This window comes from Salmo salar, chromosome ssa06, assembly GCF_905237065.1.
Source record: "Salmo salar chromosome ssa06, Ssal_v3.1, whole genome shotgun sequence".
Taxonomy (NCBI): Eukaryota; Metazoa; Chordata; class Actinopteri; order Salmoniformes; family Salmonidae; genus Salmo; species Salmo salar.
This window is the reverse complement of record NC_059447.1, coordinates 64,492,540-64,519,235: the sequence shown is the minus strand read 5'-3', so window position 1 is coordinate 64,519,235 and position 26,696 is coordinate 64,492,540. Positions and strand designations below refer to the sequence as shown.

General features: G+C 45.8%; 1 protein-coding gene across 3 annotated transcripts in view; it reads left to right on the top strand.

The window, feature by feature from the left end:
* LOC106607821 (HIVEP zinc finger 2) overlaps positions 1-26,696 on the top strand; it is a 97,083-nt gene that overhangs the window by 22,512 nt on the left and 47,875 nt on the right. The window contains exon 1 of one of the 3 annotated variants that reach the window (XM_014205214.2): positions 11,990-12,638. The exons of the other annotated variants lie outside the window; for them this stretch is intronic. The gene's annotated coding sequence lies outside the window, so the exon portion shown is untranslated. Of the gene's footprint in view, positions 1-11,989; positions 12,639-26,696 lie in introns of those variants that run through there. 3 annotated transcript variants of the gene reach the window in all.

Genomic DNA, 26,696 nt, shown 5'->3' with positions numbered 1-26,696 from the left:
AACATGAACTAGATATGAACATGAAAGCCAGTCAGCTATTAGTGTATTCGGTGTCTGTGTGTTTTTAGCAGGCTTCATTTGTCTAGTCTCGTTTACCATTTTGAAGTCGTTGGTGGGCACCAGTCAGACAGGCATGTCACCACACGTTTTCTGACATGTAGTGTATGTTATCTTAGCTGTCAGACACTATCAGACCCAGACATGGGGGTTTATGTTGTTCAGTGTATTTATACAGTATGTTCCCTATCCTATATCTAAATAGGTTGATGGATCCCTAGCACAAGGGACAAATTGGAACAGTTGTGGAATCATCACTTCCTCCCACTTGACACCTGCCTTCAGAGCTGCATCCTGCTCCTCTCCAAGCAGACTGTGATTTTGGGCTGAGCAGAGGAGGCGTCGCCATTGCACACTCACGCACGCACTCACTCACCCACACCCACACCCACACCCACAACACGAACCCTCTCACATCTTATTTAGGTGGGCTGAGGAAGGGAAGTGTGAGCTGCCTCTGTGTCATGTCTCTAGTGCTGCCAGTGACCAACGCTGCATATGCTTTAGCATCCTGGCTGTGTCAACACCACGGTCTACATACCACCTCTCCTCCTCCTTCCTCTCCTCTCCTCTCCTCTCCTCTCCTCTCCTCTCCTCTCCTCTCCTCTCCTCTCCTCTCCTCTCCTCTCCTCTCCTCTCCTCTCCTCTCCTCTCCTCTCCTCTCCTCTCCTCTCCTCTCCTCTCCTCTCCTCTCCAGTCTGGGTCCACCGCGCCACACAGCAGAATAAATCAGGGAATAAACACACCTATAGCGCACCACAAAACACTTGGAGGGAAGGTAAAGAGAATATTTGCGGAACCCCCAAATTAAAAAAATGGTGCCACCTCTCATTCGGGAACACGTCTCAAATAAAACATAGTGTTGCAAAGGCATAATCACTCAATCTACACCAGTGTGCACACACCTTACCCCCTGGACACAGAAAGCAGGTTGTGTGTGTGCGATTTCAAAACATTTCCAATGCAAGTAGCGTACGTAGCTAGTAGTCCTGTAGGCGCTGTGTCTTGGCAGGCAGGTATGCACCGGTAGCCTAGTGGGAAGTTTCTCTTTTATCTGATTTCTGGCCATTTTCTCATCCCATCTGGCAGTTGGCAGATCCACAGAAGCTGACATTGTTGCTCCTCTCCTGAGTATCTAATTTAAGCATCCGGTCTGTCAGAACTGCATTGGGAGCCTTCAATCTTCCATGCTGTGGCATGCTACACACTTCCCTCACAGCTAACGACTCTGTCTGCATTGCAAGCCAGTTCGTACACAACACCGACTAATGGGAGGTGCAATAATGACGAGTAACATGCTTTACAGTACAGCGCCCGGGCCCGCATGCATGGAATGGATCAGAAGAATGCCCTCCATCTCTCTGTGATGTGCTCCTCCATCCTCAGTTCACCCCTCTGCTCGCCATAGAATTGCTAGCAACGTCAGGGAGCTACGTGTACAGTTAGGTCATCGCTGAGAATACCTGTGTCTGTACAGAATGAGCGTTAGAGACATGGGCAACACTGGGCCGTATCACTCAGCCGTATCACTCAGCCGTATCACTCAGCCGTATCACTCAGCGCTGACAGCTACAGGAGAATTGATAGTCCTGGGATCAGCTCTGTTCTAAGTCAATGAGGAGTAATTAGAGTTAAGTGAGCCCTGAGTATCCATGCCTACTGGGCAGGATACTACAGGGGAGATGCTGTTCTATGTGTGAGAGGCCCCACTGAATTTACAAGCTGCCTTCCTGTAGAGCAAGAAGTTCATACAGTATATCGGTGTACTATGCAGTATGAATTAGGCCCATGTATTATTTTACTTGCTGCAAGAATGTACTTTTTTTTGCATTTGAAATATTGCGATGCAAAAAGTACTGTAAAAGATTATGCAGAAAGTGTTTAAAAATAAACAATGTTTTACGTCGTAAGGAGTGCATAAATATTATTTGGTGTTGAAAGGGAGTCCCTGTAGTTTCATTTGATAGCTTAGGTGTCTGATGTGCCACTGTTTAGAAAGCTATAATTTAGGTGTTTTTTCTCTCCCAAGCAGAGATCCAAAAAGCTGCTCTGGCAAGTTTGTGGGATATATAAATATTGAAGGAGCAAATTCCGATGCTAGTCGAGACTGTAATCCTGTAAAAGATTGCTGCATATTTGCTCTGTCTTTTTTTAGGCAACATACATTTATGTGAGAGAATTTTGGTCAGCCACTCACACAGAGCAGCACTGCTGTTTAGCTACAGCCAGATGGGGGAGACCTTGTTAAGGATAGCGTTGAGAGAGTGAAGGTGAGTGGGGGCGGATGCTTCCCCGTCCGCCAGGTGAATTGAGCAGTGTTTAAAGCATCGTTGTTCAGCGAGACCCCCCAGAGAAGGCTCTAGCCTGAGGCCTGGGTCCTTCTTTAGTACTCCTCACAGATGCCAGTTTTCCCCAGCCTCTCTCTCTCCCTCCCTCCCCTGTCTGCTCTTGTCTGCACACAAACTACTCTTTGTTCGTCTCAGAATAATGTTTCAGCTCCGTATGCGCCCACTCATGACATCTCCTTAATTCCTTGAATGGATAAGGAAAATAATGGTGTGTGTTGGTGGCCTTGTGAGGTGATTAAACCACACTTGAGTATGAGGCTGATACCACAATATGCTTAGGTGACTAACTGTTGGAGTTGTAGATGTTAGTATTGATAACTTATTAGGTTAGCCCAACGGACCAGCAGGGGAGGAGAGAAGGATCTGCTCCAGGATACAGATGAATCAGTGCGGCTGCCTGACTGGTGTTACACATGTGGTCCAGTGTTTGCAGAGGACTCTATTAAAGCTAATAATCTGCATAAACACACAGCGGATCTGAGGAAGGCCCAGCAGCAGGCAGAGAGGCAGGGAGGCAGATTGATTTCCTCTGCTGGGACAGACCTGGGCTCTCCGCTGATGAAACCCGGGTCTGTCTGCTCTGCTTGACTGGGGACCTTATCTCTCTCTCTCCCCCCACCCCACCCGCATTCTCTCCTCCCTTCTCTCCCCCTGCCTTGAGCCACTCTGTTGCGGTAGCTCCGGAGCCTCCCGCTGCTTCTCAGCCTCCTGTTTCTGGGATGGGCTCGGGGAAGGACCTAAAATTAGCAGCTCCCCCTGCTCTGTTTTGCTCTGCACGGATCGCTTAATTAGCTGTAGAACACAGCATTGCTTAGCCCAGACTTGTGCGAGGGATGCATTATATAAGCGTTATATAATTTGATGCATATTTTATGCTGAATAGTGCAGAGAGAGAGAGAGAGTGTTGCTTGATGGTGGTGCCCCGCTCGTAGACCTGTGCTGTTGAGTCAGATAAGAGGCAGAAGGTGAAGTCTGCTTGCAGAGTTTGACACGGAGAGAAGTTACTTTAACCGAGGCGGTATACAGAGGCAGAGTCTCAGAGGCTGGGGGTGCTAATGGTGTCTACTACTGTATTCTCCACGGGCAGTGTAGTTAGTGTGGTATTGATAGAGTATGAATGGAGGATGGTTGGTGTATATGTAATAATCCTGCTGAGAAGATAATGAGGTCACCTATTATTTTCAGTGTGTCTATTTGTAGCACCGCTCATTCGTTGAAGACAAATGACTTGAAACAAAAGAGGTGCAAATGAATTTGGGTCCCATCTCATCCATGTTCTCCATCTAGAATTACCTTCACTATATGAGTCGTCACGCATGCTCGTTATACAGTAGTTATACAATATCCTCTTAATACCCACTAAATTCACCTAGAAAGTAGGTTTCGTAGTAGTGCTGTCCTCTATGGGTAAGCGACGTGATGTTGTCTTCTCTGCCAGCTGATCTACGAGTACATTGCCAGACACAAAGTGTTCTGTGTAAAGGCCTGTCTTTGTTGATGGCTTTGAAGAGATAAAATACTCTTGATTTATTTATTACTAGTCATTTTTGGTATTTTTAAATCAGTAGTCCACTGTAGCCTGTCACCATGGTTACAGTATATGTGTTATTGTTGTACCATCTCGAATGTTCTTTCATTACAGTTGATGGGATGACCCTGGTAATACAATAGCCCCTTCAACAAAGCAATGGCATCCATGTAGCGCGACAATGTTGTGAAAAGTCACACCATTCTTTACACTAGCTAGGATTACACACACACTACTGTTTTATAAGAAACTGCAATATTCCCACAGATCAAGTCACAACACCAACAGAGGCATCCATAACATAACATGATATGAAGTCACAGATACAGTTGAAGTCGGAAGTTTACATACACCTGCCAAATACATTTAAACTTCGTTTTTCACAATTCCTGACATTTAATCCTAAATTATTTGTGTCATGCACAAAGTAGATGTCCTAACTGACTTGCCAAAACTATAGTTTTTTAACAAGAAATTTGTGGAGTGGTTGAAAAACGAGTTTTAATGACTCCAACCTAAGTGTATGTAAACGTCCGACTTCAACTGTATATAGCTGCTCCCATAGTTTAATAGAACCCTATAAAACTTCCCATTAAGGGTGTTGTTGTGTGTGCAAGCCAGGACAAGCTAACAAAGCTTGTTGATTTTTCGGAGAAATTCCTAAATAAATATGTGTCATGTTACTTCCCGAAACAAGACATGTTTACAACCAGGGCTAAGGGCCCAGTGACTGCCTTTCTTGGCAGCACCGTACACAGGGAGCGGGAAAAAGCATGCAGGTCCTCATTAGGAGTGAGTGTGGGAAACTGAGGTAAGGAAACAGGATCACATCCAGGATCGGCAAGTCGTTTTGGTTTTCCAAGGTGAGAAGATTCCCACAGAGACTTCGTCATTGAGGATTTAGTTAGGTTGGATGTTGATGCCATGTATTGGGATTCTGTTACCTGACCAGTTACCAGACCAGTTGACTGGGTCTGCTTTATTCAGCGTGGCACTCCATTTGTGTTAGCTAAAAGTTTACACATCCATCAGACAGCCATGGAATCAATCACTGGGCTGGGAGCTAAGTGTTTCATTCAGTTGTATTCTAAACAGAACTAGATGGATCGACGGCACATGCAGATTGTACTGTGGTTTATCTTTCTATCCATTTGGTACCTGTGAATTAATTTCATACCGTTATTGGTCTTTCAGAATGAAATGATTGCCATTACAATTGACCTGCTTGGTCATGTGTGTGTGTGTGTGTGTGTGTGTGTGTGTGTGTGTGTGTGTGTGTGTGTGTGTGTGTGTGTGTGTGTGTGTGTGTGTGTGTGTGTGTGTGTGTGTGTGTGTGTGTGTGTGTGAGAGAGAGGGAAAGAACATTCAAGGGGCAGCCCATTGTATTTTCAGCCTGAGCCTATCAGCCTGCATGTCCTTCACCGCTCATCCACAAACAACCTCTCAGTGTTACTCTACTCCCCAGCCAGGCCATAGAATGTAAATGACAGTCTGCTCAGGCTATAAATATGAATGCTATGTCTGTGCTTTCGCTTTGTTGTCCCTGCTGGAGGGAGTTGTTTTTAGAATGCGAAAGGTAAGATTATCATCTCAGTCGATGTAAAGAGACATGTCATTCTGATCATGTTCCTCTATAGATGTACTTTCTTCTAGAACATGCTTGCTTATTTGTGGTGTAGAGCATCGTGTATGAGGATTTAAACCTGTTTTTTGAGTGTGTGTGTGGGGGGGTTTACTGGATATTCATGAAAGTCATTGAAATGTTTTTTTTATTACATCTGTCAATATTCAAGATGCCACTTACCACCCTCTCAGAGCCTCCTACTCAGTTCCTGTGTGCATGCCACAAATAGCTACAAATTGGCTGCCATTAAAACCTGTTAAAACCCAGATTATGTAAATCGGCTGTAAAACTGAAAGGTGTGATGCATCCCAATTAATATCATGTTTGATGAACATTTCATCCAGCCATCTGTGATGGAGGATTTGGGCTGACAATTGTCTTTCATTTAAATTAAAAAGTGGCAAATCACAAAAATGTGATTATGAGGCGATAATGCTTTTTCCAGGGCAATTGTTAAAAATAATAATAATAATTGAATTTTTTATTAACTCCCATCCATGGTCTTTCATGAATCACAACATTATATTACCTATTAGTTGTCTGCAGCATTTGGTTTTGATTCAAGTTTGAAAAACAGGCATTTTCAGTGAGCCAGCCTGAACCCAGATATCTTTTGGTTGTTTTGTTCTTGAGCCTGGCTCTTAGTGAGTCACCTGCACTTCCATGCATTGCTGTTTGGAGGGGTGCTGAGGGCCATCCGACCTCAGCAGGGGTGTTCTGTTTGGGAAGCCCCCGCATCAGCCAGCTGATCTGACTTAGGGCCAAGTCTAAAATTGGTACTGCTTGTCTGGCTGATTTTGGCGTAAACTGACACTCTAGTGGGAGTAAGAAAAGGCCATGGGGGAGTGGAAAGGGCGAGTGGGGGGGCTCTCTGGGCTGTTCTGCCTGCTTTGCCTTACTGCCGGGGGCAAAAGGTGCCCCGGGCAACATAAGACCCTGTGGAATGAAAGGGCCAGAGAGAGGGGCTCGGGGGAGACGTTCAGTTTTCGGTTTTCGCACCGAAAGGTTTTCATCGTTGGAATCGGGGACAGCTGTGGGATACCCACTCGGCTGACAGTTGAAAACACGCAGACAGGTAGGCGGGGTTGCGTTGTATAACTACTAACTGGGTCCCTGATGGCTGGCTGAGAGCGAGTCACTGCCTTGCACTCCGATGAGCAATTGTGCCTTGGGTTGCATGAGAGCGTGTTTGTTTTGGAGGGGCTGCTGAGTGACTGTTTTCATGATCGCTTGCTCTCCTTCTGTCAGGCTCCCTCACGCTCCCCCAGGGCTTGCTGGGAGATCCACCTCCTGGCCAGGGACTGTCAGGGGTCGCCAGGTCAAATATGACTCCGACTCTGGTCCTATTAGAGAGGCTGATGCTGCCAGGAACATGTGACACACTGTGTTTCTACTTCTCTCTCTCTGTCCCTACCTGACTAAAAGGAGAAAATGGAAAATGATATAAAAAGCGATAAAATGTGATGAACTCATTCGATATCTGCTTATTCAATATCTGCTTAAAGGAGCACATTTGTCAAGTTAAATGGGGAATGATGTGAGGGAAAATGTCCATGAAAAATGAACAATGTGTTGTCTGGAGGTCATACAACCTGCACTCAATACCATAACATTAGACATACAGTGCATTCGGAAAGTATTTAGACCCCTTGACTTTTTCCACATTTTGTTACAGCACAGCCTTATTCTAAAATCGATTAAAAAATAAAAAATTATTATCATCAATCTACACACAATACTCCATAATGACAAAACAAAATGTTTTGTTGTTGAATTTATAGCAAATTGGGAATTAAAATAAAATAATGAAATATCACATTTACTTAAGTATTCAGACCCTTTACTCAGACATTGTCCCGAAGCCACTCCTGCGTTTTCTTGGCTGTGTGCTTTGGGTTGTTGTCCTGTTGCAAGGTGAACCCTCACCCCAGTCTGAGGTCCTGAGCGCTCTGGAGCAGGTTTTCATCAAGGCCTTTGCTCCGTTCATCTTTCCCTCGATCCTGACTAGTCTCCCAGTCCCTGCCGCTAAAAAAACATCGCCACAGCATAATGCTGCCACCACCATGCTTCACCGTAGGGATGGTGCCAGGTTTCCTCCAGATGCCAAAGAGTTCAATCTTGGTTTCATCAGATCAGAGAATCTTGTTTCTCATGGTCTGTGTCCTTTAGGTGCTTTCGTCTGGCCACTCTACAGTACCATAAAGGCCTGATTGGTGGAGTGCTGCAGAGATGGTTGTCCTTCTGGAAGGTTCTCCCGTCCCCTCAGAGTAACTTTGGAGTTCTGCCAGAATGACAGTCGGGTTCTTGGTCACCTCCCTGACCAAGGCCCATGTCCCCCGATTGCTCAGTTTGGCCAGGCAGCCAGCTCTAGGAATAGTCTTGGTGGTTCCAAACTTCTTCCATTTAAGAATGATGCAGGCCACTGTGTTCTTGCGACCCTTCAATGCTGCAGAATGTATTTGGTAACCTACCCAAGATCAGTGCCTCAACACAATCCTGTCTCTGAGCTCTACGGACAATTCTTTCGACCTCATGGCTTGGTTTTTGCTATGACGTGCACTATAACTGTGGACCTTATATAGACCGATGTGTGTCTTTCCAAATCATGTCCAATCAATTGAATTTACCACAGGTGGACACCAATCAAGTTGTAGAAACATCTCAAGGATGATCAATGGAAACAGGATGCGCCTGAGCTCAATTTCGAGTCTCATAGCAAAGGGTCTGAAGAATTACGTAAACAAGGTATTTCGTTTTTTTTGCTTTGTTATTGTGGGGTATTTTGTGTAGATTGATGATAAAAAAGAAAATAATTTAATCATTTTTAGAAAAGGATGTAACGTAACAAAATGTGGAAAAAGGGAAGGGGTCTGAATACTTTCCGGATGCTCTGTATTGCTAATTAAAATGTAGTGTGTGTTGCATGCTGTGGGGACTTACTGTATTCCTCTTTGTGAGCTCCAGGGGTGTATAAGTGAAACCCACTGCTCAGCTTTAAACATAAGAATACAGAGAAAGTTCCCCCTTCCCAGTTTTTCTCTTCTCCAGTTATCTGTTTTTTTTCTTCTCTCTCTCAGTGTAGCTGTCATGGCCACTTTACATTAGGCACAGATATCCAATATGTGGCTGATGAAATGTAACATCTTTCTCTTCCTGTTTTATAGGAAGTTCAATATGATTCCTGGTCTCTGATCACTTGCATTGGGGTTAACTACTCCTGAAGGCAACGGGTTTCAGAGGGATACGTGTCGTATTGCCACCTGCTTTTGGGGAAAACATATTATTTCATTTCCCGCCACTCTGCCTGATTTAAACAAGGCGTCCGTGTCGCAGTGCCGTAAATACTTCCAAGCATTTCATCGAGGTAGCTATGTTGGTTAATTATGCAAGTGTTAATAGGAAATCACTCTTCTAGCAGGATATCAGCGTGTGTAAAATACTTCCAGCAATACTTGAGATGAAATATTGATGCTATAAAGGAGGGGATGTAATGGAGTGGATGAAAGTCCTCAATTAACACTGTTTGTTTGCTCTTGTCCCAGAAAGAGGCTTACTGACTTTTTATAGCATACATTTAGGTTATTTTTTTGCCATTTTGTAGCCTTTTAAAAGGGTACACTCCACTCAGAGTTTTGGGACTAACGTTGTGCAGGGTCCTGGATGGAAAAGGTTGGAATCTTGCTAGACATTTTATGGTATAAAAACCCATAAGGCAATGCATTGACCTGAGGTGCTGCAAAATTATCTTCAGCTGTGTTCAAATAATTCTCCACTTGAAGAACTCTACATGGTTCTCTAATCTGTTTCACTAGCTAGCTAAATGGTTTTCAAACGTGGACAGTGAGAGAGTTTGTGTTTTATGTATAAATGTTAGCTAAATGCACCTCAGCTGTGTGGAACAGAGATACATGTACCTGGGGATACCTAGTTGGTTGCACATCTGAATGCATTCAACCGAAACGTGTCTTTGGCTTTTAACCCAACCTCTCTGAATCAGAGAAGTGCGGGGGGGCTGCCTTAATCGACAGAACGGGCAGAACGGAAGATTTTTCCACCTTGCCGGTTCAGGATTTGAACCAGTGACCTTTTGGTAATTGGCCCGACGCTCTGAATCGCTAGTCTACCTGCCAAGAGAGGAGAGGTGGTTGATTCCCTTATCAAGATACTGAGGTGAGGTGATCTGTGTGGGCATTCCCCGCCCCCAACACACACACACACACACACACACACACACACACACACACACACACACACACACACACACACACACACACACACACACACACACACACACACACACACACACACACACACACACACACACACACACACACACACACACACACACACACACACAGGATGAGTTGGGATGAAGGAGGATCTCTCTGGCCCCTGTGTATTGGACGTCATAACAGAGCTGGATGAGTGGGTCACTTTACCCCGGGCAGGGACCCAAGCCAGTACCTATAACCTTAATCATTCTCTCCAGCATGACTGTATCTGTACACACTGGCAACTTGGTTGGTATTTTATACCGTTTTTGATTGAAGACAATCAAAATACAATATTCATAAAACACTACACATATAAAAACTCAACTATGGAAATATGTTGCTACTATACCATTCTGTTGCTTGGTATCCAGGGCATGTTGCGTGTTTATATGAATATGTGCATTTTCCACAATAAGTAGGTTCATTATTTATACTCCGAGTATGTTGAAAATACGAAAGGGCCAACATGGTAGAGAACTGTCCTAGTTTTACTCGGTTACATAACCAACATGTTTCTCTAATGAAGATATTCCACCAGTACAGGAGGATGGGGGGACTGTTTCTTTAAGATAAAGTCTGAGAAAGTCTTGAGCGTGTTAAGCACTGCTGACTGTTTTCGTTAGCAACTACCTGTTTTTCTCTCCAAACATCTGTCCATATGTCGTGTGGTGTACTGTTATTCTCTTTCTATTGCCTACCACTGTAAATACACGTGCAGGGTAGAAATAACTAGGCATGTCGTTGTGGACTGTGTGAAACTGTGTTCTACTGATCTTGTCTCAGACCTGCGTTCAACTATGCGTCTGGTACTGCTCACTACTCAAGAGCACTGCGCTCTTACTAAGAGGTATACAGTGTGGACTATTGACTTCTGTTCACAGCAGGTGTTGGTTACTTTGAATTGCCCATAAGTGGCTATGGTGTCAGGTCTCCCGGGAGTCCATGGTGTGTGTGCGTATTGGGGCCAACTATTCCCAGTTGTCTCCTGCCCACACCGGTTCCTGATTCCCCATAGAGAGGTCAACAGAGGTTAAGTTATTTTTAGACCTGTAAATTGGATTCTCCAGTAAGGTCAAAGTAACAGTGGGCTTATGATAGATGTGTACGTTTGTCTTGCATGACAGTATGGGCGTTATTAACCAATTTATCACCAGCACGGGACTGGTGTCTAACCTTGGTTGAGTTGGTCCACTTAAAACAATTGCCAAACGTGTTTGTTGTCATCCGCCTAGTGTTGAGGGGAATTCCTCTCCAAAATGCCTGCTGTTTTGGCCATGTGTGACCCTGAATGTATGCAATGCGGAGAATGTTACACGGTGACCCTCAAACTTGCCGCACCGCTGTCACTCATGACATACCTGTGGTTGAGATAGAACCATAAACATGCACTAATATTCGCACTACAGCTGCAAAGAGAGTTGTGGCTGGATGCTTTTTCTCAGCAGGGATTCTCTCCCCCCTCGCTCCCTCTCCCCTTTCGCACTTCCCTCTCTCCCTTTCCCTCTCTCTCTCTCCCCCACTTTCTGTGATGCCTTGTCGCAGTGCTGACCTGTCCCAATGTCACTCTCCGTGGCCGATAATGTGGTGGTAGCCGCGTGTTGAAAGAGCAAGACAGGAGCAAATTATATCGTTGACCGGAGAGCAGAGGATGGGGCCAGAGATGGCACATCTCAGAGGATTTTACAGTATTGGCCTGGCGAGATATTTATAGAGGTGAGGAGTGGGATGGAGGAGGGGGAGATGGGGAGTCACAGGCGGCAGGGGAAGCAAGCAGGGCGGGAGGGGTAGAGGGGAGAAAGGAGGGGGGGGTTACCATGTTGTTATGGCCCCCTGGCCGGTACACACTCTCTGGGACAGGACAACCCCCGGGGGCCTGCCGGGCTGCCCCGATAAGGCTGTGCTACTGTGTCATCACAACAGTAAAGAGTACAGCTGCACGATATGGGAATGTCATCTAATTGCTATTTTGTTTACCAAATATTGCGATTGCGATTTTACTTGTGATTTAGGTCAAAACACTTGGGTGAACTGTTGGGATCATATAAATAAAAGGAGTATTCTGATTCTATGGTTGGTGTTGTTTGGCATGACAACGACAGGTACAGTAGAAGTTGTTGTGACAAGTTAGGAACCAAAGTGTTGGGCAGAGCTTCCCAGGGAGACACTTTTTACATTAAAATGTTACATTCGTGGCATTTAAAACAAATTGCAGCCTCTTGCGATATGGATATTGCACATGTCAATATTGCAATTTTGATTACAATTCCATTCATTATGCAGCCATAACTAAGAGAGAGCAGCATCCTGCAACAGGCATGCTCCTACCACTCCACCCCCTAACTGTTGCCTTTCACTTGACCCCTCTATTTGTGCTCATATCTTGCTTAGGAAAATGTCAACTTACTTTGTGAAAAAAAGACTCGGGGGCCAGCAAAGAGAGAGAGAAGAGAAAGAGAGAGCGAGAGTGTGTATAAGCCGCTGCCTGCCTGGTCTTTGGGCCAGTGGAAGTGCCTCTAAATGTAGTCTGTTGTATAATCCCTCTGGGGGCCCTATTGCTATTTCTGTTCCTAAGTATGCGTCATGACTGACTGGGTATTTTCTCTGGTGACTAGCTTACATCAGTAGGTCTCCTAACAAGCATACACTCTCTCTCTACCAGTGAGTGGCTATTCTGATTGATGGGAGTTTGGCCCGGCAGTTTGGTTTTTCTATTGGTGACCACAGAGAATGGACAAGAGGAGTTTCACCCCAGAGGAATGCTGTCGGTGACTGGAGATGTTGTGGGACTGGGGAGCTGATATAGCCAGGTTGGTAGACCAAATGTTTCTCCCTCTCTCCTTTTCTCTGTCTCTCTCTCTGGTGTTGCTGCTGAGAAGGTGATTTCCTTGTTGTCAGTGTGTTTTGTAAACTGAATGGGGGATGACAGTGGCTGTTGGATTGCCACCGGAGTGCTGATAGTGACAGACAGGGCAGGGGGGCCTTCTGCTCTGTGTGTTGTGTTACCCACTGTCTGCTGTGTGTTGTTGTAGCGATACAGCCTTCACTTTGCTTGTCTGTGTGTGTGTGTATGACAGACTGGGCCTGGTCTGGGCTGCAGGAGTTGTCACAGGGCTGTGTGTGTGTGTATGACAGACTGGGCCTGGTCTGGGCTGCAGGGGTTGTCACAGGGCTGTGTGTGTGTGTGTATGACAGATTGGGCCTGGTCTGGGCTGCAGAGGTTGTCACAGGGCTGTGTGTGTGTGTGTATGACAGATTGGGCCTGGTCTGGGCTGCAGGAGTTGTCACAGGGCTGTGTGTGTGTGTATGACAGATTGGGCCTGGTCTGGGCTGCAGGGGTTGTCACAGGGCTGTGTGTGTGTGTATGACAGACTGGGCCTGGTCTGGGCTGCAGGAGTTGTCGCAGGGCTGTGTGTGTGTGTGTATGACAGATTGGGCCTGGTCTGGGCTGCAGGGGTTGTCACAGGGCTGTGTGTGTGTGTATGACAGACTGGGCCTGGTCTGGGCTGCAGGGGTTGTCACAGGGCTGTGTGTGTGTGTGTATGACAGATTGGGCCTGGTCTGGGCTGCAGGGGTTGTCACAGGGCTGTGTGTGTGTGTGTATGACAGACTGGACCTGGTCTGGGCTGCAGGGGTTGTCACAGGGCTGTGTGTGTGTGTGTATGACAGATTGGGCCTGGTCTGGGCTGCAGGGGTTGTCACAGGGCTGTGTGTGTGTGTGTTTTTTTTGTGTGTGTGTGTTGTATGACAGATTGGACCTGGTCTGGGCTGCAGGGGTTGTCACAGGGCTGTGTATGTGTGCCTGCTCTGTGTTCCTGTGTTCCTTGTTTGCACAGCCTAGGCAGGCGTCTCCCAGACGGAGATAAGAGGGAAACAATGCCAGCCTGGCCTGCCTGTTTACAATCCACCTTTTCTTACGTATCTCCCTTCCTCCCTCCGTCATTCCCCTGTCCTCTAGCTCTCCTCTCCAGGAGCTCTCCAGTGGGGTTGCACTAGTTGTTTAGTCTTTAGGAAGCATGGCTGTAGGACACCCGGTCACTTCCCCCTGGGCTCCACTGATGAGCTTACACAGAGCTGTCACTTTTCTCCATTAAGGAAAGGACCTTCCTAGTGTGGGACTGCTTTAAATCAAACCTCCCTCCCTCCATCTTTATTCCCCAGGGAGAGGGACAATGTTGTTTAACAAGAACGGGTTCCTTTTACAGCCTAGCACCCCGAGCCACAGACTCGCTTGCGTGTCTGTCTGTCTCTCTCACTCTGTGTGTGTGTGCGTGTGTGTGTGTGTGATCATACTGGAATAACTTGCTATGTGAGGGAATGTCCTGGTGATAAGGCAGGGAAACACCACATGTACACACACCTCTTGCCTCCCGCAGGTCTTACCCACATGCACACACACACACAATTTCAAAGATGTTGCTTTCGGAAAAGCTTTTCTTCCTGCCAGTCTGCATGCTTAATCACACACACCACCCCAGCAACAGAAACCCCAACCCCAAACTCAGTCTCTCTTCCGCACTCTTTCTAGCCCCTGTAGTCCAGGAGTGAAATTACCACAACCTTGAAATTAACTTGAACAGCATTCCCCTCTACTCCTCCCTCCCTCCTTCCTCTCCTTCTCTCTCTCCCTGCCCACCACAGTCAGCCAGATAGATTCCTTTTATGTACTCTCTCGCTTTTCTTTTTCTCACTCTGTCTGTCTTTCTGCGGAGAAGAGAACTGTAATACCCCTGTCTGATAACTGTGGAATGAGGATTCGTGCCTCTGCCAAGTGTGCGAAACCATTTTTCCATTCACAAATTCTCAGACGATTTAGAATGTGTGTCACTGCTTCTCGCAGTGCTTCAGAGCGTTTGCGGGGACATTTTTGCCCGGGCATGGCTGGGGGACACCCCCTCCCTCACTGTAGGCTCCTGTCTGGCCTCCTACTGCCTCTCAACTCATCTCAACCTTTTGAGAGATTATGTCCTAACCCTAACTCCAGGAAGCTATGGGAGGGAAGACACGGTGTGCTCCTGCTAATGTTTGTCTAATGTCCTCACGTCCTGGCTCTGTGCTGTGTGTGTAGTAGTGGGTGCTATAGCGATGTACTCCTGCATCCTGACAGGGCAGAGAGGCTGAGCGGTGGGTACCACGCTACTGCCTCATTGTGGTGGGATGATGGGGCGTGTTGGTCAGTTGTCTCACTATCTGTATCTGTCAGTGGGGACAAATGCAACTACCTGCCCAAGCTGGATTCCAATAGGCCTCAAAGTGCACGGGTAATGTTATGCAGGGCTACGTTAAGCAACCACTACTATAACCACGGGTAATGTTATGCAGGGCTACGTTAAGCAACCGCTACTATAACCACGGGTAATGTTATGCAGGGCTACGTTAAGCAACCACTACTATAACCACGGGTAATGTTATGCAGGGCTACGTTAAGCAACCACTACTATAACCACGGGTAATGTTATGCAGGGCTACGTTAAGCAACAACTACTATAACCACGGGTAATGTTATGCAGGGCTACGTTAAGCAACCACTACTATAACCACGGGTAATGTTATGCAGGGCTACGTTAAGCAACCACTACTATAACCACGGGTAATGTTATGCAGGGCTACGTTAAGCAACCACTACTATAACCACGGGTAATGTTATGCAGGGCTACGTTAAGCAACCACTACTATAACCACGGGTAATGTTATGCAGGGCTACATTAAGCAACCACTACTATAACCACGGGTAATGTTATGCAGGGCTACGTTAAGCAACCACTACTATAACCACGGGTAATGTTATGCAGGGCTACGTTAAGCAACCACTACTATAACCACGGGTAATGTTATGCAGGGCTACGTTAAGCAACCACTACTATAACCACGGGTAATGTTATGCAGGGCTACGTTAAGCAACCACTACTATAACCACGGGTAATGTTATGCAGGGCTACGTTAAGCAACCACTACTATAACCACGGGTAATGTTATGCAGGGCTACGTTAAACAACCGCTACTATAACCACGGGTAATGTTATGCAGGGCTACGTTAAGCAACCGCTACTATAACCACGGGTAATGTTATGCAGGGCTACGTTAAGCAACCGCTACTATAACCACGGGTAATGTTATGCAGGGCTACGTTAAACAACCACTACTATAACCACGGGTAATGTTATGCAGGGCTACGTTAAGCAACCACTACTATAACCACGGGTAATGTTATGCAGGGCTACGTTAAGCAACCACTACTATAACCACGGGTAATGTTATGCAGGGCTACGTTAAGCAACCACTACTATAACCACGGGTAATGTTATGCAGGGCTACGTTAAGCAACCGCTACTATAACCACGGGTAATGTTATGCAGGGCTACGTTAAGCAACCGCTACTATGGTTGAAATGGAGCCACATCGAGAACAACCTGATCTGGCCCCTGCTTTATCAGTTGCACTCTCTTGGCAGCGGGACAGGCCAGTAATTGTGTGCAGGTTTCGGTGCTGCATTCTTTGTTGCTTGTTTTCTGTTTGCGATTATTTGATTAGCCTCGAGCCTGTTTTTGAGTGTTCGCGAGCGATTTTGTGTGTGTGTGTGTGTGTGTGTGTGTGTGTGTGTGTGTGTGTGTGTGTGTGTGTGTGTGTGTGTGTGTGTGTGTGTGTGTGTGTGTGTGTGTGTTAATAAAGGATAATAAGGCATTTCACCCTGGAGCCCAAACAGTGGGAAGGGGGTCTCCCAACTTTATTTTTCCATCTAACTTGGTGTTTACTGCTTGCCTCCAGTCCTGTCTAAAGTGAGTCACACAGTCAGTCCCACTCCCTCCACTCTACAAGGGTCTATGCAGAGGGGCCTTACTGCAAGCTGCGTTATTGCTACTCCACTCCCACATCAATGACCATCGCTGTGCATTATTCACATCCAGTATCCTACAGTATGTTCTCATTCTCAGTGTTGGAGTAGGTTGGGATTTTGTTCTGCCCAAGTACCTCACCCAAGGTCAGACTAGCCTGGTAGCAGATACATTTTTGCCCAAGCATATACAGATCTGGGACCAGGCTAGGGGCAGTTTTTGTCCATGGCTTTTTCTCTGTCATTATCTCTGTTTTTCAGTCTCTCGGTCCCAGCTTTGATGCACCTGTTCTGACCTTGCCTTCTGGATGATAGCGGGGTGGACAGGCCATAACTCGGGTGGTTGATGTCCTGGAGGGCAGGCAGTGTGTCCCCAGTGATGCGTTGGGCAGGCCGCACCACCCTCTGGAGAGCCCTGTGGTTGGGGAGAAGGGCTGTCCTGTGCAGTGTCCTGTCTCTGTATGTCTGCTGTAGTGTACAGTAGGATCCAGGTGGATGGGCTCAGTGTCTTAACCTGAGACGTGTGATCTTCAGTGACCCTTTTTTCAAGGAGCGTTCAGCTGTCTGATTCAGAGGAGGAAGTATATCAACACGTCAGTACTTTTATCACTGCTCTCCTCTCTCACGGCCTTTCTTTCTTTCTCTCTCACTTTCTGTCTTTTTCCTTCTCTCGTTCTCTGTTTCCGTCCCTCTCAAGTTCTCGCTTCCTTTCTTCCCCTCTCTCTCTCTCATCCTCTCTTTCGCTCTTGCTCTCTCTTTCACCCCCCCCCCTCCCCCCCATGTCTCTCGCTCTCTTTGAAAAGTAAGTGTGTTCTAAGCAGGAGCTTGGCCACAGTGACTGTGCATAGTACCAGTGGGGGTAATTGCCTAGCTCGGCCGTGCTCCTCCAGTATGGACATTTACCTCTATTGATGTGACCTTTATCTGGTCCCCGCTGTGTAGGCGGTAACATAACCACACAGCTAGAGTTACTCAAGCCAACACGACTTCCTTTAAGGTTTGCATTCTGAAGCGCTAGCTGTTCAATACAGCCTTCTGAATGGATGCTTCACACAGCCGCTCTACAGGAAATGCCTTGATTGAATGGGAAAAGCAATTTCGGCCTCAGCAATCCTGGAAACACACACATAGGCATTATGATAATCATTGAATCCCCGATTCATTCTATATTTAGGTCCATTGCGGCAAACATCTTTTCACTATTCTCCTTGTAGCTGCACAATGGGCTTGTCTCAGCAAAAAATGTATTGCTCACCTTGCTATGGAGGATTATGATTCATCTGTTCCTGTGAAGAACGTGGTAAGGACAGAGAGACAGACCAGTAAGTTTAGCTGTGGAAATGTGTTTTGGAGATGGGTGACTGTGTCCTGTTGGACTGTAATGTTTGAGTGTTTCGGTAAGTGTATCTCCTACTGTGAGAGTGCCTGTGCCGTGGTCTCTGACAGGGCGCGGCAGGTCTAAGCCCCTCATACCTTCTGTCATTCTGTCCGGCAGCTGCTGGTGCCAGGTCCATGGCAGAGAGAGAGAAAGACAGAGAGAAGCCCGGGCAGCGGGCACTGCCAGGCGGGCAAGCTTTCCTCTCCCTGCCTCCTACCCATTTCCTACTCAGCAGGTATCAGGCAGGCTAACACAGCCCAGCCTCTGTTCTTCTGGCAAACATGTCTTTGTGCTCGCACTGTGCAGTAAAGAGAAAACAATGGAGGTAGTGAGAGAGGGGGGAGGGAGATGGGAGAGAGGAGAGAGAGAGGAGAGTGAGGGGCAGAGGGAGGGAAAAAGAGAATGCATCTATTTCTTAGTCAAAAACAATTTGTACCTTCTGAAAATAGAACAGCAGGCCCACCATGCTTCATGTCCATTGTGTTCACAATCAGTATTCCTTTCCCACAGTTACCATGGGTTACTATTACTTAGTAAAAGTAGCTTTGGCCACTTTTAGCATATCAGAAAGCCCAGTGAATGTGGTCCGTGTGTCAGGTTAGATGGTGGGCTGGAGGTGCTGGTTCCTAGCCTGTATGGGAGGATTAGCACAGATGCTAATGCTAGTGTCAGTGGTTTGGCAGGGCAGAACCCCTCAGTGTCCAGGGTTAGCTGCTGGTGCTCTGTCATTACAGCCTGACTGCCAGCGCTGGAGGCTATGGCACCAGGCCTGGACAAACACGCACGGGTGCAAGCAGGCAGGCACGCACACACAAACAGAGGAAGTGGAAAGGCAGGGCCAGGGGGATTCTCACACAGATGGCCCACTGACACGGGACACAGCGCCCATGGCAGACTAAGAGGACATGCAGAGAGAGAGGGAGGTGAAAGAGAGGAGAGAAGGAAAGAGAGTTAATGAATGAGAGGCTCCATGTAGAGGTGAGACAGATATTGTGAGGTGGCCAGGAAACTGGGACTGTGTTCTATATAGTAAACACTTCAACTCCAGGTGATACCACCTGTCCACCCAGTCTTATTCCTGGCCACGTCCACTCTGACCACCTCACACCCACAGAGAGGGGACTGGAGGTAGAATGGAGCTCCAATTCAGGGGCTCAATGTGGCACAGCCAGGCTACTCAACAATGGCTCAAAATAGCTAGAAGGCTAATTGCTAGCAGGCTGGCCGTTTGGGTCCTTTCTATATTTTCCACCATTGAGCCTTTTGTTGAGAGGCTTTCTGAACTACAGTAGGATCAGCTTCAACTCTCGTAGACGATGTCCCTCTGAAACGATCACAGTCTCTTTCTGGCGCGGCTGGGAAAGTTTCCTGTCTGCAGCTCGCTCGTTCAGATTCACCAATCACTTCCCTCTCTTTCCCTCGCTTGTTCCCTTCCAGAAACGACTGCTGTTACACTGCTCATTAATGCTGGAAAAATAACCAGGCCAGTCCGCCTGCATTACTCATAGCACAGGTGGACCCAAACCCCCATAAAAATATCTGGGGACTACATACAGATGTCTTCATTTTAATGATTCCCCCCTTATTTTCCTATAAACCAGATGGATGTAAGAGATTACAAGTGTATATAGTATTATTATCATTTTTTCCATGTCTTTTATTCTAGCATTTTTCCATATCTACTCTTCAATTCCATTTTTGTAGGTCCAGAGTGATAGTGGAGGGAAATGCCTAGAGCCTATTATTTATCATTGTGTAGGTCTGCGGGGTTACAAGCCAACCTAGAGACATGGCTGTTGTGTGCAGCAGAGAGACAAAGAGAGAGAGGGAGGGGGAGAGAGAGAGAGAGAGAGAGAGAGAGAGAGAGAGAGAGAGAGAGAGAGAGAGAGAGAGAGAGAGAGAGAGAGAGAGAGAGAGATGGCAACTATTCAGCCAAATTGCTGTAGAGTGGGTGGCATTTTACACCCATGAATAATAACTGTAGGATTTAGCAGCTGAGACATGAGGATAGATGGAGGAAAACACACCAGCAAGAGGAGAGACAGAAACAGTCTATCACTCGGTTTCAAAACAGCAAACGTAGTGAGGGAGTGTGAATGAGTGGTGTGCATGGTTACGTAGAGGGAGTGTGTGAGGAAGGAGAAATATATGGAAATAGCACACTGCCCCCAGCCTTGCAGTAGCCCAGTGTACAGCAAAACAGCACAACACACTGGCCTAACTGTCTGTTTGAACCACATGCAAACACAGTCAAGAGATCAGTTGTGATGACGACAGGTCCATAAAACAAGACTGCTCATGTCCAGCCCACCAGGCCCAGCCCACCAGGTTCAGCCCACCAGGTTCAGCCCACCAGGTTCAGCCCACCAGGTTCAGCCCACCAGGCCCATGCTATCCTCTGACACAAATAAAGGATCTCCCTTGCTCGCTTTACTTACAGTGCCTTCGAAAAACTATTCACACCCCTTGACTTTTTCCACATTTAGAATGAATTAAAATGTCCTTTTTGGTCAACGATCTAACACAAAATACTCTGTCAACGTGGAAGACAAATTCTAACACAGCTTTGCACACCTGGACTGTAGAATAAATAAACAGCCATTTTCAAGTCAAAACTGTAACTAGGCCACTCAGGAACATTCAATGTCGTCTTGGTAAGCAACTCCAGTGTAGATTTGGCCTTGTGTTTTAGGTTATTGTCCTGCTAAAAGGTGAATTTGTCTCCCAGTGGCTGTTGGAATGCAGACAGATCCAGGTTTTCCTCTAGGTTTTTGCCTGTGTTTAGTTCCATTCCGTTTCTTTTTATCCTAACAGCCACTATGGGTGTGCCGAGTAGTCGGACAAAACGAGTATCGTAACGGATATGGGCAATTTTCTGGATACGATTAAGATCCAAGTATTCTTTGTAATTATCCATGATCTTTCTCATGTCAGGCAGTCATGTGCAAGGTTCTACTTGGTCTAAATAACTCAACTGGCTGTAAAGAGAAGGGCGGGCTGTACAGTTGATCCTGCTGCTCTTATTGGATAGAGTGAAGCTGTATTTCTCCATCCACTTGCTTCATAATTTCACCCGATCAGTTTTCCTCGCATGTTTTCGGTCTGATGGTTTAGATTACTGCTGCCTGCAACTATGATATATCACACGGCGAGGACATTTGCGATCAAGCTATCAATGTGCATAATATCTAACAACTGGGGAAAGTTCATTTCTTTGCCATATTTTTTGCAGTTTTACTTTACTGCCTCATTGCAAACAGGATGCATTTTTTTGAATATTTTTTATTCTGTACAGGCTTCCTTCTTTTCACTCTGTCATTTAGGTTAGTATTGTGGAGTAACTACAATGTTGTTGATCCATCCTCAGTTTTCTCCTATCACAGCCATTAAACTCTGTAACTGTTTTAATGTCACCATTGGCCTCATAGTGAAATCCCTGAGTGGTTTCCTTCCTTTCCGGCAACTGAGTTAGGAAGGACACCTGTATCTTTGTAGTGACAGGGTGTATTGATACACCATCCAAAAATGTGTAACTCATAACTTCACCATGCTCAAAGGGATATTCAATGTATGATTTTTTTTTTTTACATTTACCCATCTACCAATAGGTGCCCTTCTTTGCGAGGCATTGGAAAACCTCCCTGGTATTTGTCGTTGAATCTGTGTTTGAAATTCACTGCTCGAGTGAGGGAACTTAGTCGAGCAGTGAACTTGTGTGTGGTACAGAGATAAGGTAGTAATTCATGTTAAACACTATTATTGCACACAGTGAGATCATGCAACTTATTATGTGACTTGTTAAGCACATTTTTACTCTTGAACTTATTTAGGCTTGCCATAACAAAGGGGTTGAATAATTATTGACTCAAGACATTTTAGCTTTTAAATTTTAATTCATTTCTAAACATTTCTAACTGGCAACTTCGTTAAATAGTACCCGCAAAACACCAGTCTCAACGTCAACAGTGAAGAGGCGACTCCGGGATGCTGGCCTTCTAGGCAGAGTTCCTCTGTCCAGTGTCATTGTTCGTTTTCCCATCTTAATCTTATATTTTTATTGACCAGTCTGAGATATGGCTTTTTCTTTGCAACACTGCCTAGAAGGCCAGCATGCCGTAGTCACCTCTTCACTGTTGACATTGAGACTGGTGTTTTGCGGGTCTGTTTCTCAAACTAGACACTCTAATGTACTTGTCCTCTTGCTCAGTTGTGCACCGGGGCCTCCCACTCCTCTTTCTATTCTGGTTAGAGCCAGTTTGCGCTGTTCTGTGAAGGGAGTAGTAAACAGCGTTGTACCAGATCTTCAGTTTCTTGGAAATTTCTCACATGGACTAGCATTCATTTCTCAGAACAAGAATAGACTGACAAGTTTCAGAAGAAAGTTATTTGTTTCTGGCCATTTTGAGCCTGTAATCGAACCCACAAATCCAGTTTTATTGCTTCTTTAATCAGAGCTAACACAACGTGCCATTGGAACACAGGAGTGATGGTTGCTGATAATGGGCCTCTGAATGCCTATGTAGATATTCCATTGAAAATCTGCCATTTCCAGCTACAAACATCATTTACAACATTAACAATGTCTACACTGTATTTCTGATCAATTTGATGTTATTTAATTGGACAAAATATTTGCTTTTCTTTCAAAAACAAGGACATTTCGAAGTCTATGCTTGTAATATTTCTACACAGACAATATTTCCATACATTCAGGGCTGTTTGGTCTAGTAATCATACTGTAAATATGAGTGTTTTTTTCACACAGCCGTGTGCTACTGGTTCTTTTGTAATCAACCAAACACAGGAGGAGCTTCAGAGCAGGACAAAAGGAAGAAGGGAAGTGATACAATGTCATGGGATAAACCAGATATTGTGTCTCTGTTTGTGTCACCTGGTGAAACCCCTGAGCGTAGCCAACCCCACTAGGCTGTGGTGTAACTAAGTAAAAAATACTTTTTAAGTACTACCTAAGTCATTTTTGGGGGGTATCTGTACTTTACCATTTATTTTTGTTGACAACTTTTACTTTTACTCCACTACATTCATAAAGAAAATGTGTACTTTTTACTCCCGTACAATTCACGCACCTATCAATATAACATGGGGTCATCCCATGTCTCTGATCTGGCAGACTCACTTAGCACAAGTACTGCGTTTGTAAATGATGTCTGAGTGTTGGAATTTGCCCCTGGCTGTCTGTAAATACATTAACAAAACAGTGTAAGGAATTTAATGTATGGCATTTACTTTTTACTTTTAGTCAAGTATGAAAAGTACCTTTTCCACCACTGTTTGTAAATACGTTTAAAAGCAGATACTTTTTGACTTTTACTCAAGTAGTATTTTACTGGGTGACATTTACTTGAGTCATTTTCTATTAAGGTATCTTTATTTTGACTCAAGTATGACAATGTAATACTTTTTCTACCACTGCCAGCATGATCAAAGGTCACCTGTGGAGAATAGAGCGGGGAAAATCTGCTTTCTGGTTCTGCCTGACGCTCCCAATGGTGCAAAGGCCAAGTGTGTTAAGATATTAAGCTTGAGAATTACGCAAACAGGGCACAAGCTCTGGAAACAGGCTAGAATTTCCTTTGTTGTTTTTTGACATGATGGGGAAAATAAGTAGTGTTATTACTACTGTAACTAATAACTCGTGATAATGTATTGTAAAGTACAGCACAGATCAAATTCCAATGATGATACTAGTGTAACATTCATTCTGTATGGTATTCTCACACCCCAGACCGGTATGTCCTTTTTTGGTGTCGTATTTTGTGCTGTAGTGGTAATGGAAGATGGGTGTGTATTTGACTTGTCTGGTCAGCCATTCAGAGTTGAGGTTTTTACCGAATCCTCGATCACGCTGTCTGGCAGCTACACCCACAAACCTTTTGACTGGAGTCTGACTTACACACACACACACACACACACACACACACACACACACACACACACACACACACACACACACACACACACACACACACACACACACACACACACACACACACACACACACACACACACACACACACACACACACACACACACACACACACACAGAGAGAGAGAGTAGTGAGATACTTCCCAGAGGTCCTCCAGCAGATGTGTGGCATTTCTGTCTGGCCCATGGAGATGGTGGAATGTGAAACCTCGTAATGCTCCTCCGATTTTCCATTCCTGCTGCGTACACATCCCATTATCAATTTTATATGAAAGTAGGAAATTCCTTTAAAGCGCTAGCGCGATGTGGCTGCGGGGGCCATCAGCTGAGGGGGCATTCCTGGCTGGGGGGCCTCAGGGCCCAAGGAGGAGGAGGACAGGGCTCCAGGGTGGCCTTTTCATGGCCACATTAATGGTGGTATTAAACACTGTTATACTACTTCACCTATTTTCTCTCTCTCTCTCTCTCTCTCTCTCTCTCTCCCCCCAAAATAGACCTGCTTCTGGTAATTTGCAGCTGAAATGGAGTATAACTGGGCAAAAATATATTTTGTGTCGGTGTGTGTAGGACGTGTTGAAACCTTTGGAAGAGGTGATTGAAATTGTCAGGTTTTTCAAACTTATTTCACAGATTACCGCTGGCTGTAATTAAACAGAGGCTGAGGAATATGATCATGCAGTGGGGTGAGCTTAATAGGAGCTGTTGATAGAAAGTGCAGTATGGTTTGCAGTGTGAACAAACTGTTCCTAACCAGGAGGAGTTTCTATCATTCAGTAATATTGCAGCCTGACTGTTGCCCACAGATGGACGGGCTTGAAGTTGTAACATTTCCAAGAGCTGAAGTCAGTCGTGACAGCTGAACTTGTACCCTGACAATACAGACAGTGCTCCATTCAGCCTGACAATGCCTCACCTTTGTCGGGTCTCCCATGAACGCTCCACAGACGACAGATTTCTGCCGGAGCAAAAGAGACTTTCTCCAAATACAGAACAGATGCCTATAACATTCCCTGGTTGTTTCTGACTGTGCTTTAAACTCTCAGGAGTAGTGCTAAGTGATGAAAGAGGATGTTGAGTAAGCTCACGTCAGAGTTTCCTGGTGCGTTGATGTGGCCGAGGCGGGCTGGAGATTGTTGGTTTCCTTTTCCTGTGCGGTTAATCTTAATGTCGTAGAGACCAAGAAAATATGATATAGGCCTAACAATAATATTGTGCTAGCATGAGGCTTTTATTGTCTTTTCCTACCGTTTGACAGTTTTGTCCTGTTTAGAGGTTGTGGACTATTTTAGCTGTATACCTAGCTTCTTTCTGGGACCAGGTAGAGTAGTAGAGAACAGTCATAAAGGTCCCAGAGTTGTCTCAGCTCCTGGCCTGGCCCACTAGAAGCCATGTTTTACCACCACAGCAGGTGTTTGGTAGTTCTGTTCATGTGAGAGCCCTTAGAGAGCTCTGTCACAGTGGTGGAGCTCTGAGAGAATTCCAGATAGTGGGGAAAAGGACAAGGAAATATTTCTCCCCTCTCCAGGTCGGAAAAAAAACATTGCAGTTGATTATGTGGATTGTTTACTTGTGGATTAATCCCCTCCACTCCTCTTTCTGATCCCCCTCTAGACATCTATACACCCCCCCCCACACACACACACACACACACACACACACACACACACACACACACACACACACACACACACACACACACTGGCTGATGGTTGTGTGATTGGAGGGAAGGCAGTTGTGACTCCAGTGTGTGTCCCAGAAGAGCCAGTGTAGTGTGTGGTGTGCTGCCCTCCACCCCAGTGAGACAGCAGCTGCTAACGTTATGTAAGCACTGTGCTGCACTACTCTGCACTGCTCCATGCTGTCAGTATGCATTAACCCAGCCCAGCCCTGAGAGAGAGAGAGGTGGGGGATAGGGGGGGTTGCCCAGCGCTCTTGAGCAAGCGCGCGCGCGTGTGTGTGTGTGTGTGTGTGTGTGTGTGTGTGTGTGTGTGTGTGTGTGTGTGTGTGTGTGTGTGTGTGTGTGTGTGTGTGTGTGTGTGTGTGTGTGTGTGTGTGTGTGTGTGTGTGTGTCTGTGTGTGTGAGAGCTCATAGTAATAATACCAAAAATGGTTGAATTGTATATATCAATATCTCAGAGGTTTATGTAATGTTTCCTGGCGACCTCCATCACTGATTGGTGGTATCTAGCACTCTCTAGAGAGAGAGAGAGCGAGAGAGGTAAAATAGGAAATAGTGTTGAGGGAGAGAGAGAGAGAGGTAATATAGGAAATAGTGTTGAGAGAGGTAATATAGGAAATAGTGTTGAGAGAGGTAATATAGGAAATAGTGTTAAGGGAGAGAGAGAGGTAATATAGGAAATAGTGTTGAGGGAGAGAGAGAGAGAGAGAGGTAATATAGGAAATAGTGTTGAGGGAGAGAGAGAGAGGTAATATAGGAAATAGTGTTGAAGGAGAGAGAGAGGTAAGATAGGAAATAGTGTTGAGGGAGAGAGAGAGGTAAGATAGGAAATAGTGTTGAGAGAGAGAGAGGTAATATAGGAAATAGTGTTGAGAGAGAGAGGAAATATAGGAAATAGTGTTGAGAGAGAGAGAGGTAATATAGGAAATAGTGTTGAGGGAGAGAGAGAGAGGTAATATAGGAAATAGTGTTGAGGGAGAGAGAGAGAGGTAAGATAGGAAATAGTGTTGAGGGAGAGAGAGAGAGAGAGAGA